The sequence below is a fragment of the Falco punctatus genome (assembly GCF_963210335.1).
Source record: "Falco punctatus genome assembly, chromosome: 8".
Classification (NCBI taxonomy): Eukaryota; Metazoa; Chordata; class Aves; order Falconiformes; family Falconidae; genus Falco; species Falco punctatus.
The window spans coordinates 41000883-41015950 of record NC_137588.1 but is presented as its reverse complement, the minus strand read 5'-3'; the positions used below and the strand labels follow the sequence as shown (position 1 = coordinate 41015950).

The following is a 15068-nucleotide window of genomic DNA, read 5'->3' as shown; positions in this document are numbered from 1 at the left end:
ATTACTGTATATTCAACACCTGTAGGTCACACACTGCACTTAAAACACACCAAGCGTAAGGATCCTCTTTTCCTAGTAACACAAATCCTATTTCATTTGAAGCACACTTTTTAATTGGTTATTATTTTGAACAAGTGCTTCTTTTTTTTTTTCTTAATTCAGAAACAAGGAGAATATAATGAGAATTCAAGAACAATTGTTTCCTTTTGTGTGATGACAGAGACCGCATACTTGTTTTATGCAAAGTAAAACAGGATAGCTAGTACTCACTTAAGGCAAACAATTGCTTAGGCTTAGAGAAAATCCTACATATTTAAATAAACAATTTCTCAGTTTCTCTGTGACTAGTAAAATGAATACAAAGACAATAAACAAGCAAATGTTTTACATCAATTCCTGACTATTCAAGAGAGTAGAAACTACAAATTCAAGAATTTGAAGAGTCTTTGCAGGACAACTAATCCCTGGGGAAAGATTGCTTTGTTTCTGTAATCTGGAACCACATTTCGAGGTAGACAATGGAAGGAGGGGGAAAAAAAATCTTCTTCCCAAAGTAGCACTGCATTCAGTTACCTAGCAAAAGGAATAAATGGGTACTTTTTTTTTTTTAAGTGATGAAAGCACAAACTATATACAATACATTGAGATTAACAGAAACCTACAAGAAAACATCACCAGATGCAAGGAGGATTGCACTTGGCTGGGACAGTTTATTTTTTTCATAGTAGCTCATACGGTGCTATGCTTTGGATTTGTGACCAAAACAGTGTTGACAACACAGTTTTAGCTATTACTGAGCAGTGCTTACACAATGTCAAGGGCTCTTCTGCTTCTCACCCTGACCCACCAGCAAGTAGGCTGGGGGTGGACAAGGAGCTGGGGGAGGGGGAGGCAAGGGGGGAGGTGGGGGACACAGCCAGGACAGCTGACCCCTACTGACCCAAGGGATATCCCATGCTGCATGAAGTCATGCTCAGCAATAAAAGCTGGGGGAAAAAGGAGTGAAGAGTTTAGAGTTATGGTGTCTGTCTGCCCAAGTAACTATCATGCATGATGGAGCTTTGCTTTCCTGGAAAAGGCTAAACATCTGCCTGCTGATGGAAATAGTGAACAAATCCCTTATTTTGCTTTCCTTGCATTAATAAGTCATGAAATAAAATATGCATGTCATAAACTGAAAAATATTATTTGCAACACAAGAGAGTGATTACGAACATGGAGTGCTCTGCAGTACTGATGAATCAGGAAAAGGGAAAGTTACATGTAATTTCCCAGAAGAGAGAAGAATCTACTTATGTCCCATGCCCATGTATTTTAAGAAACTCTAGAGTGCATCAGCTGTTCAAATCTGCAGACAGACTCCAGCAAAAGGATTCTCCCCTGCCCTACTTTGTGATCACACCCTTGGACTCGGACAACCTGCTGCACAGCCTGCCAGACCCAGCTAGCGCCACCTCCTCTTCCCTTCTTCTCCCTTTTATTTCCTGGAGCACCAAGTTTTCCTCTGGAGTTTCACTGTCTATGTGAACATAAATAATTTGGTGATTCCAGCTGGGGGAAGAGATGGTGTAACATCCCCTGCAGCCTTCTCTGCTCCTGGCTGAGCAAACCCAGGTGTCTCTAGCTCCTGCCCATCTTGCACACCTTGGCTGCAACCACGACACTTTCTCAGTGTTTGCTTGGACTATGCGCACAGAACCAGCAACGCCACTCCATACGTGGTCTGGCAATGGCCAAACAGAGGGGAAGGATCGCTTCCCTCAGCCGATATAGCCCAGGATCTGGTTGCATGCCTTGGTGCAAGGCCACACTGCCGACTTAGGTTCAACTTGCTGTCCTCCAGGCCCCCTTTTTGCTCTTTACCTCACATGCTGTTTCTTTACCCATATTTGCAAAACCCACCCGTAGGACCTCATAACATTGGTTCATCATTATATTCAGAGGTGCTTCTAACTCTCTCTGTTACATAGTATCAACACTATAAATGTCTTTAGCATTTCAGATCAGCAGCAATCTGTACACAATGAGATAAAATGGAGGGCAAAAATGCCAAAGACTGGGCATGGATTTAAACAATTCAGATCCATGATTTAAACAATTCAGCCTACTTCATCATGGCTTCGGCAAGCCGCTTGGGATACTTCATACCAAGCTAAACAAGAACTGTGTACCAGAGACATGAATTTCATTTGATTTTTGTTTCTAGTGCAGGACAGTGTGTACAGTTACCCTTAGCTCCTGCTGGGAAAGGCCACAATTCTACCTCAAGCACGTTCTGAAGCCTTGCACTCAGTGCAAGTTAATTTAAAAAGGCTTCAGCACGTATCCTCTGATGTCTCTTCTAATTTCACAGTCTCCATCCAGACACTTGCTGAGGCCCATTCACCCTTGGCAAGTTCCAGTGAAACCTCCTGGTCCCTAGTCTGCACTAAAAGGAGTTTCACTACAAACATGTTGTCTGGTTCTAGACACTGTATTACAACATAATAAAAATTTAACAGAATTTAATTTGTGGGAAAGATTTTCTAGCTTTTCAAAACAAAGAGGTTGTTGCTTTGGTTGTTTGGTGGTTTTTTTCCCCACAAAAAAAATAATTAGGCACATACTTAAAAGACTTTAATTGCTCCAATTCACTTCCATGTCCATAATACAAATTAAGGCGTGGAATACTGAGAGGATTCACATATAGTATCCCAACAACCATGCAAAATACCTCCAGCATCACCCTGTAAGTGGCTTGTGAAGGTCGCAAGGAACTTGGTAAAAATTGGCAGCTCTCATCAGTGCAGCCGTTCAGCAGCAAGCAGAACACTGCCTATCGCACACTCAGCTACAGAAACCAAGATAAGAAGAGCTATACAAAAAGGTACATAGGTCTCCTCCAGGACAGGTAAATATGTACCAGAAAACTGTATTAAAAAAAAAAGGAAAAAAAGGATAACTGTATAAGAGCCAGGTATTCTAAATATTTCTAAGCAACCTCAACATAACATCAAATAAAGAAAAACCCCTCAAATCCCTCCCACTATTCAGTCTGTACATATACAAAACATTTTAGCCACCATAGGCACCTTATAAACGAATAGCTATAGCTTATTAACAGGCCATGTGGCTGAAAGGCAATAAACTGCCAAATACTGCACAGAAACTTCAAAAAAACCACAACAGAGAAGCCACTGGTCCATGCTGCTGTTCCAGCCTACATCAGCAACTCCGCTGTACTGGTGATGTGAGGTCTTGCATTGTTTCCAGTACTCTAGGAGATAAAAATAAATGAAGATTCCCTTTTTCATATTATCCAGTAGGGATTCTGGTAATTAATTTCTCAGCTCTGCACTATGAACAGCATTTGATTTTATTTGAACTATACAATTATTACATTATAATTTTTAAAATAAGAAAATACATAAACCATATGATTTACATCTCCTATACTGTTTCTTCTGTCACCCCTTCTCTGCCCTTGCTGTACTGAGGTCTATCATTTTTGTTACTCAGCATGAAAACTTGGGCTTACATCCACCAGTTTGTTTCTCGAGTATAAATTTTGGTTCTGTTTTTCTATACATTCCTATCCTGTGCACGTTTTAACAATGTGCACTGAGCCACAAAAATGCTGTTGGTATAGGCCAGAAGAACTGAAAATAATTTTCAAAAACTGAGATGAAACCTTGCAAGTAGTCTATCTCATAAACCTTCTGAAGGGATACTAGGTGTTGCACTTCAAAGTGAAGAGAAGATAGAGGAAAAGCATGACTTTCAAGTAGTGGTCGTTGCTGTTAAAAATAAATAAAAATCAAGTTCAGCATATAAATTATATTACTAGACCTGATGACATGCCTAAAAGCTACACCTAATGTCATAGTTCTCAGCCTTTTCAAGTCTGTTTCCAAGTCAGAAGCTTAACAAGCAGAAAACCAAACAAGAACTCCAAAGAAGATCAATGTCATTCAACAAAACCACCTCCTTTAGCATATTTTTTTTTAAATTGCATGCATTCTTGAGAAGGCAATGATGACAGACTGAATGTCAAAACCTTTTAATAAAATTTCTAACCTTTTAGGGTTTTTTTAACTCTTAAAAATAAGCATTGCTACTTTGAGCTTATGCAATGTGAAAGCCAAAACCATGTAATAAAAGGTACACTTTGACTTCACCTGAAGCTAATTTAGAAACTATTATTTCTTCCACAGGTCTAATCATATTTTATTGTGAGAAATACCTTTCTTTATTATGTTAAGATAAATATTAAGGTGTTTTATTGTTGTAATTTCTTTAAGATAGTGAATATGGTGCTGACATGATTCAAGTTAAGTGCAGGAAGCTGTAACTCTGGAATTCCCTTCCCAGCATCACTCCTGGCTGCTATTTACTTTTGGAAAATCATTGCCCCAGTCTGAGCCTTGGCCTCCACTCATCTGTAAAGCATCTTACCTTCAGGGCTGGTGCTGATGTATGCCATACAAGCAAACGCCAAATAACAAAAACATAATTTCATCTGAATTGTAAATTTCCAGCTATGTGCTTTAGTCAACCCCACTTAGATCCCAGACCAGCAAAGCTCTCTGCCACAGGCTGTACCATTCACTTTAACAGATTTATGGATATAATTAGGTGCTTGTCTTAATCAGAGCAATACAGAGATAAACTAGATTTAGTTCACAGTGCAATTCCAGACCTAGTAGAGCTATAACAGATATCCCTGCAGAGAAATTATTTTCATGTATTTTATGTTCCAAAAATCTTTTGAATGTGTTCAAGGGAAAGTTACACAGACGGAAAGTGAGCTGCTACACCATGCCACAACCCAGAGCATCCCAGGTTAGTGCCTGGCGAGCTGTCTCCATCGACTCACTAACATTACTACCTGGTGTGATGTCAGAATGCTCTATGAATCACACTGATTTTTCAGAAAAGAGTAATATCTTCTTACAGAAAAACGCTGAGTGTATTATCAAAGAACAGAAGAAAACTCCATGGATAGCATCTACCACCTACAGAACACAAATGGACTGTCCATTTCAGTAAGGAGACTCTGACATTCTATTATTAACACCCTTATCCCATGAGACACACAGGTGTGGGGAACAGCAGGCTTTTGGGGTTGCCTAACTACAATGTGTATCTGCTTTCTGCCACCTAATACCTGTCCTTAAAAATTAAACCTTCTGAGCAACCATAGATGAATCCCTGCATGCCACTGAAAATGTAATATAATCAAAACAACAATTTGCTGCTTTTAAATAGAACCAATTCCTCAAGACTCAAGTCACAGTGGGAAACAGGATCTTAAGTTTTGACTTGTTACAAGCCCGAGCAATTAAATCTCATACAAAAACACATTAATACATGGACTACAAGTTTCTGAGGTGAGGAAAGATTAATAACCCTGGTATTTAACATACTATTATAGCTACAGGCACAATTAACTTTCCCTGTGTCTGGTATACAATTGGGTATTGCACTGCACAATACTTATTCACAGCCTCAGGCTTTCCTATCAAAATAGAAGATAAAAATTCCAGTTTTCTAAACCACTGGCCACCGCATTACCAGATCAATGCACCCAGCAGAGACATTCGGGTGATATGCCAATATTTGGGATATGAAAATGCATGCAAGCACAATTTGCTAATCCCTCCATTTTAAGTCTTTCTTTACCAACTGAAGAGAATGGAAAAAACCTAAACCAAACTCTAGTCAAACCATTCCTGTGTTAGAACTGGTATTAGCCATGAACTGAATGGCATTCATATACATAAATCCACCATCAGAAATTATTTCTGCGTTGTAAATTAGAGAGTTGAGCTGACTTTGATGAGATGGACTGATGTGATTTTTCTTGCAGAGTTTAAACGGTATTTTTCGATTTTTTTTCCATTTTTTTCCGGCACCTAGGTTTAAATCCACAAAAGGAATCTATGTTGAAAATAATAATAATAATAATAATAATAATAATAATAATAATAAAATAATCACAGTAGATACACAAATGAAAAGCTGCAATCTTCACATTCACCCTCTTAGCTGCTACCAGGATTCCCCAGGCACCTGAAAGTTTTCCATTCTGTAATCATACGAAATTTTGCTTTCAGGCACACCCTATTTTGGCAGGCCTGAGCAGCTTACCACCCTATCTTGCAACTCAGTCTCACACTTGTACTCACAAGCCCTTCTTGAGGGCTTCCATCTGAGGGGTCTGATCCAGATGGCACTCAGACCAGATTTCTTCACTTGTGGGGAAGGAGGCTAGTGGTGGGGGTAGTAATTGGAGGGCTAGTAACAGGCAGGGCTGCTCTGCCCCATTTAGTGGCTCCATTCAAGAGGAGTTAAGTGGCACGCTTGCCTCAGATGTCGGAGATCTGGGTTAATTCCTGCTAGGATTGAGACCACTGCTTCTCCAAGAAAGTGTTCTATTGACAGCTGACGTGTTCATTTAGAGCGTGAAGCTCTTGCTGAAACTGGTACACCTTGCAGGGAACATCAAAGGTCCATCCTGCAGACAGAAAGACCACACACACACACACACATGCACAGAGACATACACACACAGAGACACACTCACACACACACACACAGGCACAACGATCACCTGGGAAGATCTGCATTCCAGTCTTTGTTTCAGTTATCAACTCTTTTATCCAATGACTTCGGCATATAAAGCATCTGAGTTTTAGTGAGGATAAACGCCTCTGGTAAACCAGAATAAAGCTCTATATTTCCAAGAGCATCATGGTTTAAAAACCTGTATTTCCCTAGCCTCCCTCTTCTGCATACCTTCAGGCATCTTCCCACAGACAGAATGTAGGCCCTTGACAGCTGCCATGAATTCCCTGGTATCAGTAAGGAATACAAACTGACGTTAGGGTTTCATGCAGCATTTCCTTGATTTCAATACCATTTTAAGGGCTGTTTTCAAAACACATATCAAGAGTTTTCATGGATTTAGCCACATGGCAAAGCTGTACAACTGATGTCTATTAACAGCAGACTGCCAAAACCATACAGCACTTCCTGCTGCAGGGAACATGAATTTCACCGAATTAGTTTAGACGCCTCTGAGTATTGGTGACAGTGATTAACAATTAACCCTCTTCCAAGTACACTTAAAGTCGATTAACTACTGCATCCTTTACACAGAAAGGAAACAATTCAGTTGAAGAAACCTCAATAAACACTGTTTAAGATTATCCCAGGAGAAAATAACCTGTTTATAAAGCACAGTTATTAGAAGAGTTCTGAAGGGATTTCCCCTTATCTACTTATTCAAAGAATATATACTATATTCACAATATAAACCAATGTGTTTTATGTGTATATGCATTACAAGCATTTTCCTGCAGTAGTAAAATGAGTAAACCTGAAACTTTCAAAGTAACTTTATTGCTCAGTTTATAGATTTTCCTAGCCCTTTGATGAGCTGCCATTCCAGCAGGCAATCTTAGCTTCATACCTTTGCTGCTACTACTCACGTCAACCACACCTATTTCCAGGTTGTCTGTGGGAACAGTATGCCCTGGGAATTAGCCGGGCATCTCCCATCAGTAATCCTCACAGCAGAATGCCAAATCCCATATAGTGCCAAAAAGACTTTCTTCAGCACGTGCTCTTTAACACAAAGTTCATTCTGGAGAGAAATAAAATATAACATGAATAAGATACAGAAGCCACTAAGGAAATGACATTCTAGAAAATCCAGGCTCACCAATGGCCATTTTTAAAGTAATCTGAAATAAAGATTGGATCATATTAATAATTAAATAAATAAAGCTTAAGCCAGGCTGCATCTAAGTGCCAGAAGAGCCAAATATCCTCCTTCTAGCAAAGCAGTAGCTGTAAGTGTAAATTCTCTGCAGGTGTAAGCCTTAAATTACCAGGAGGTCCAGATTCCAGTGGACATCTTTAAAAATAAAGACAAGCATACTACTATATCCATCACACACTATTTTATTTCTAGACAGAGCAGAAACAGTTGGACTGGGAGTTCCACAATCACGGCATGCAAAATATTTCCTCCCACGTGAAAAGCTCATCTTTCACCAATGCCCACATCCTACTCCGACCACAGTGTCGACATTAAAATCACTGATCAATATCGCTGCTAACAGTAGTTAGGGAACAATGAGGCACTCCATGGAACATCATTGTTCATGTCAGGCAAAGCAGCAGCAGTGCTGAGGCTGACCGAAGAAATGTAAATTTTACACACAGTCCTAATCAAAGTACCTTGCATGGCAAAGTACAAGACGAAGAGATCAAAAATGCTGTAATCGAGCAGACAGATGAAAACGAGAGATACTTGACACAATCCACAGAATTCCTATAACTGCCATTGTTTGGGGGAATAATCAAATGCCTAACGTGCTCATAAGAAAATCCTTTATTTAAATGAAAATACATAAGAACTATACTCCACAAAAGATCATCTAGAAACTTTGCTGCAAAGATTATTATTTTTTCTGAACAGTTCTGCAGCAGGCTACAGTCTGGTGGAGGACACCACTCATCTGCCTAGCTAGTTTGACTGAATATTATTAATGCATTTCTTAACAGATTTTATACTATAATTCAATATAAAATTTATAATTTTTTTTCATATGTAGACACACACACATATACACACTGTGATTTCTCTGGTAAAATAACACGATGACCCTGGTGGCATACCTCAGCTGCTCCAGCTCAAATACCACTTTTACTTGATAAACTTCAGTGAAAATTGAATAAGATTTATGCTAATAGCTGGGATAGGATTAAGGTAGTACTTGAAATAAATTCTCTTTGCTTTTCTTGATAACTGAGGAACAGGAAGAGATGCAGTGTGGCTGCTATGTTGACTTAATAGCGTATATACTGCCAAGATTCAAGTTTCCTATCTTGCATATGTCCAGACATGTGATTTAGCACATTGTCAGAGGTCTTAAGCACTGAAGCCTCTCCAATAAAGCACTGCAAGAAAACAGTGCAGTGTAGTATTACGGAAGGCCAACCATCACCTTTCCAGCTACAACGGATTATTCTGAGAAACAGACACTTAATAAATTGATAACATTCCTCACAGCACAGAAAGCTCCTTCAAAGCCAAAGCCAACAGAAAAAAATAAAGCACAAAGAAAAGTAATTTAAATGTGAATTGTATCATCAATCCCTTACTTGTTAGCACTCACCATAAGACAGTCCATGATCTTATCTAGTGGTGGTTAACCACAGGCAAGGTTGTAAACATGGATTTAACTAGTTAAAAGTGCATTCTGACAATTCAGAGCAGATCTCAACTCCCTTTATTTTGGCAACTAAGTACACAAGCAAAGATTTCTTTTGCAATTACACATGCTTCTTAAAAAGAGTTTACCATATAATTACTTCACTATGGTGGCCAAACTACACTGACAACTCACAAAGCCACATACGGAGGTATATATTTAATAAACATATGCCTTCCACCATCTTGGTATTACCAAGAAAAAAAATATTTTATATCCACACAGAATAAACAAAACTTTCTGAGAAAAGTGATACAAATTGGACTTTCCTGTCATCACAGAAGCATTGCCACATTCTTGGCAATATTAAAGAAGACAAGAATATGGTTTTAAAACATCAAAACCCTAGAAATAACTAGAGAATTAACTAATCTATGTTTTAAAATATCAAGTCTTCAAGCTTACACAGAATTCCACAACTAAACAAACCCAGGTAAAACATTAACACAATTAATGAAATTAGAGAAAAGCAATTTGGAAATACCATGCCAGTACAACAAGTCTATCAGCACTATTTATTTTCTTGAGTACACATCCAGAGAAAGTCTGCAATATCTTGGATTCTTACTTTGAAGAAGTCTTTGTAGTCTCCTCTGGCCACCAGCCAAAGAAACCACCATGGTCTCATGGTTATCCATCAGTTTGAACTATAGGCACTAACCGCCCTGTTTCATGGTTTTTTATAGCCATGTTACTATTTCCCTGATAAGCAACTGGAACAGACCCAGAGTGCATCCTTCCCAAGACCTCCAGGCCTCAAGGTCAACCCTAAAACCATTTTTGCTTCCTCATTTCTGAATGCTTAAGTCAGAGCTGTCCCCAGAAATAATGCAAGGCTGCCCAAAGCGAAGAAAGGAAAGGAAATCCTTCTCTTTCCATGCTGCCTAAAATTATCCTATGTGCATCTCTGTGACTATCAAGATTGTACACAATGCATTCACTCAGCCTTCAAAATCCCAGGATCTGTCTCTAATTGTACTTACTCTAGCATGACAGTGGGATACAAAGAACGTTCATAAATAAATTCATGTGTCCAATGACATTTTCCAGTGTTTGGGCACCACAGGACATTTTTTCAAGTTAGAATAAACCTTAAAAACAGTGAAAAGTGTTTACTTTCTGATTTCCTGTACCTACTATCATTATATTTCTGTACGGGTTTTTCAAAAGACCTGACTTCAACCACTGACGTCTGTTTAAAAACCTGACCCACACTGTAGCTCTTCAACCTTTTTCTACTGAATTAAGGCATCAGAAGAGTCACTGTATGGCCTGTGCATTTTTTAAAAGAAGTGAAAACACAGCCTCTTTCAAGCCAAGGGTAGTTTTGTCATCCATCTTTTTAGGAGGCAGTGTTCCACCCTGCAGCTGCAATTACTAAAAGCTTTAATGGTCTTACTTTGGAAGGAAGGGATGGATGCTAGTGGTTTAAAAATCCAAGAGCAGTTAGAATACAAAACATGCAAGAGGTTCAGGGTAGCAACCTGTATGTCTAACACTCCAGGATGCACTAGTCACTTTTAAAAATTGCTTTATTGAAAATGTAAGAGAAGTAAAATGGCCCCAAAAGCCACTCCCTGAAAGTTAAGAGACGGAATGCTGTTCATTAGTCACACTGTCTCACCAGCAGAGAGAAAGCTGGTTACTTTAATTGCTCTTTTCCCAGGTGGGTAACACCAATGGCAAGCCAAATAAAAAGTGGGTAAGATTGGAAAAACTGGGTAGAATGGTGGAAGGCTCTTGCGTGAAGTTTTGCCTGTCTTACACAACTAAGAACACAGTCTTCGGATCGATACACTGCCAAGTCATTAGGTACCTACAGTAACATTGTTTAGGTTCTGCAGTCTCTCTCTCCGTTCTGTCCCCTTCCTCTCTTAACCCTGTGGTTGATTGACCCCAGGCAGCAATTAAACACTCACCATGAGGCTTGCTCTCTCCCTGCCTCAGTGGGATGGGAGAAAGAATTGGAAGAGAAAAAGTAAGGAAAACACTGTGGGTTTAGATAAAGGCAGTTTAATAAGTGGTGCAGAGGCAATCGCACACCCCTTCCACCAGTGGACCAATAATGCCCAGCCACTCCTTGAGCAACAGCTGTCTTGAAAAGACTACCCCCCAGGTTTTATTGCTCAACGTGACATGATATGGTATGGAAAACCACTCTGACCAGATCAGGTCCGTTGTCCCAGCTATATGCCCTCCCAGCCCTGTGCCCACCCCCAGCCTACTTGCTGGGGGGGGAAAGTGAGAAACAGAGAAGGCCTTGATGCTGTACGACTACTGTTCAGTAATAGCAAAACATCATGTGTTATCAACACGTTTTAATCCCAAATATAAAACAGAGCACCATATGGGCTGCTACGAAGAAAAATAACTCCTCTTAGAGGGCAGATTTAGATCAGGTATTAGGAAGAACCTCTCCCCGTGAGGGCGGCGAGGCGGTGGGCTAGGCTGCCCAGAGCAGCTGTGGGTGCCCCATCCCTGGCAGTGCTCCAGGCCAGGCTGGATGGGGCTGGGAGCAGCCTGGGCTGGGGGCGGGGGGTGTCCCTGCCCAGGGCAGGGGTGGAACTGCGTGGGCTTTAAGGTCCCTTCCATCCCAAATCATTCTGTGATTCCATGAACACAATCCCAGCTGGACCCAGTACAAACCTCCATGAGCAAGCTCCTGTATGAGGCTCTGCACAGAAACAATTCCTTCCAACAGTAACTCAAAAATGACAATGACAACCTGATCACTGAATCACAGAATAGTTGAGACTGGCAGAGGTCATCTTGTCCAACTGCCCTGCTTGTGCAGGGCACCTAGAGCTGGTTGTGCAGGACCTTATCCAGGCAGGTTGTGAATATTTCTAAGGAGGGGGACTCCACAACCTCCCTGAGCAACCCATGCCAGTGCTCAGTCAATGCAAAAAAACCAAATTCTGTTGCTGAAAGACAAATGCTCGTTGTGCCATATGTTACATAACACAGAAAAATGCTATGTGTTAAAATATTTGATGCGACTTCTGTTACACTGTATATCTTTTGGTGTAAATAACAAAAGGTAAACAACCTCTCTCTATCAAAAATCTACCTTTTTTAAAGCTTGCCCTACTAGGTGGCGGGCTTACTAAGTTCTAACAAGTAGAAGTCAGTCCTGTGGCAATAAAGTATGTCAGCAGAGGCCTTTTCTTCCTCTCCTGTTAATTCTTAGTGAAATATTTTTCTATATCTCTGAAACTGGCTTTGAACTACAGCAAACAATTCTTTCCCATCAGACAGAAATCCATTTGTCAAATCACTAGGGTGTTGCTAAAGTCAATGTTGGCCAGGAAAGGGAGTAAAGTCTACTTCAGCATGCCATCGAGGACATTCACGATAGCTGAGGAACCGCTCTAAGTGAACTGAGATTCAAAATCCTGGCAAGTAGATGGAATGTGTAAATCTCACATATCAAGAGCGTTTACACAAAACAATCAAACCTACAGCCAGAAGTAGGAACAATTACAGCTGGCGGTTGGAAGGACACATCATGGTGAAATGCATACAAAGAGACTCATAATAAAACTACACACAAACAGAAAAACAAATGAACAATAAACACAACAACAACATCTGTCTTCAGTATTCAGACTGTTCCCCACCCTAGCCAAGACATACAAGTCTAATCAAAATTATTGCTTGGAGAAGCACAAAAAGTCACAAGCTAATATAATGATAAATTCAAACTGCATTAGCCTAGAATATGGACAAATGCATAATTTTTCCTTCTTGATGAACACCTAGATATATACCCCTTGCCAATCTCAGCCTAGCAAGCACCATGATCATTGATACTACTGCCCTGTGACACCCACGAGCTACAAGTGTAGAAGTCACGTAAGGGGAATTCACTGGTGACGCTGAGCAGGTATTTCTTCCTCAAGCTCATATTTTTAGCCCCAGAAGTTACCAGTTCAAGTCTAATGGCACCATTTAAGATGGCGGCTGCTGTATAAACACAAACTGGTTGTATTTTGATTCTCTGCAAGACAAATCCATAAATAAGATAAACTGATATCTTCATTATTTTGAAAATATAATCTGCTTAGTTCCTCAGAATCCAGGAAGCACTGGCACTTTCTTATAACTAAATAAGCTATTGTTCAAACCACGACAGAACAAAAAGAACCACATGACATGATCATAACTCATTAAACTTGAATGTGAGAAAGACAGCTGGGATAACACAACTGAAATATCAAATACTCTGCTTATGACAAGTATTCCATTCCATCACGTTTCACATTAGATACCCTACAACAACTAGTCCTTATCAAGATGATGCAGCACCAAATACATAACACTACATATCCAGAGGTTAAGATAGTAGTCTCAGCAAGAGTTATTAGCTTAAAGTTCTAATACCTGATACTTTCAAAAAGCTGGTCATTCGCAGTATCAAGGTGGGGCAGGGGGAAATGGAGAACTGTTGTCAGCCTGAACACCAGGAGCCCTGAATTGTGACTTGATTTAGCACAGAAATCATGGTGCCTGGAGGTAGGCAACGATAGCCCTTAATCTCTTGATTCTAAAAGAAAAAAAAAGCCATGCAGATTTTAGTTAAATTAGCAGGCTGGTTCAAACAAATCCTTACTATAAGTATCTTACAGTACCTATGTTACAGTGTACGGTTCAAACGGCACTCTCAGCCCTTCACACAATTCTGTCAGAAAAGGTGCACACCGAATGTCTCATTTCCTAGAACTAGTGAAGTAGAAATCCTACCTCGCTTGACAGATCTTTCTTCTTGTCTAATTATACTGTAATTAACTTCATTTCATTGCTTCACAGAAGAAGAGATATTTTCGAGTCTGTGCAGATTAGCTGTAAATCTGTAGCTCTTCTACACCTCATTAATACTTTAAACACCTATTTTAAGTTTTTCCACACTAGACATAATTTGTGTCAGTGTAAATTCTTTCTAGCCATACCCTCATAAATCTGGTAATCTCTCCAAATATGAGATTCATTACAGGGAGGGAAAAGAAAGCTGGGAATTTTGGGGTTTGAATAGGATTGTTTTGAACTTGGATCATTTCAACAAACCGGCTTGCAAAAGAACTGTACTGAATCAACAGCGCAGAGGCAGGTGGGAACCACAAAATACCTTCAGGTATGCATACACACCCTCCCTCCCACAAACCTCACTGGCATAGGGATGTTGGTAGCAGTCTGGCCCGACTACTCAGACTACCAAAAGCTTTAGTACCAAGAAAGTACAGAAACTGTAATGTTGCTGGAGGTGGGTAGGTTGAAAGGGAAGCAGTTGGGAACAATGTAATCAGCATTTCCTCTAAACAGGACTCCTCTTTTGTTGTTGTTGTTGTTGTATATACCGACACGATTTACTGCTCTTCATTCCCTTTGGTCACCTGTCCTCCAAGGGTAGCAGCCAGTGCTGGATTTCCACCTTTTTCCTCTAATAAATATGAAGCCAAACAGCCAGTTCTGAAATGTTATGAAGAAAGCGGTAAGCAACTCCTAAACCTAACAGTGATACTCTTTTAAAGCTTAACACTTTATTATCCTTTTCAGTTTTGATCTAATGAATCAGTGAGAATTTTCAAATCCTGTTCTAATATTTAACAGTAACTCCTGCAAAACTACAGCACATACCTCAATGTGTAACATTATGCTCAGTTTGGTCTGTGTTCTGCTAATAATACACACATATTAAAGCAAGAAATCCCTTCAGTTTATTTTGTTAAATCGAAATAACTTGACATGAAATGTAATTATTAAGGCAAGAGTATCAATTTCATGGCATCTGGTCAGAGAAAAATTCTT

General features: G+C 39.8%; 1 protein-coding gene across 1 annotated transcript in view; it reads right to left on the bottom strand.

Moving 5' to 3' along the window:
- The window catches only part of LOC308068825 (uncharacterized protein), a gene marked incomplete at its 5' end in the record, with an annotated part of 48375 nt that overhangs the window by 26063 nt on the left and 7244 nt on the right, over positions 1 to 15068 (bottom strand). The gene's annotated exons all lie outside the window — the stretch shown is intronic.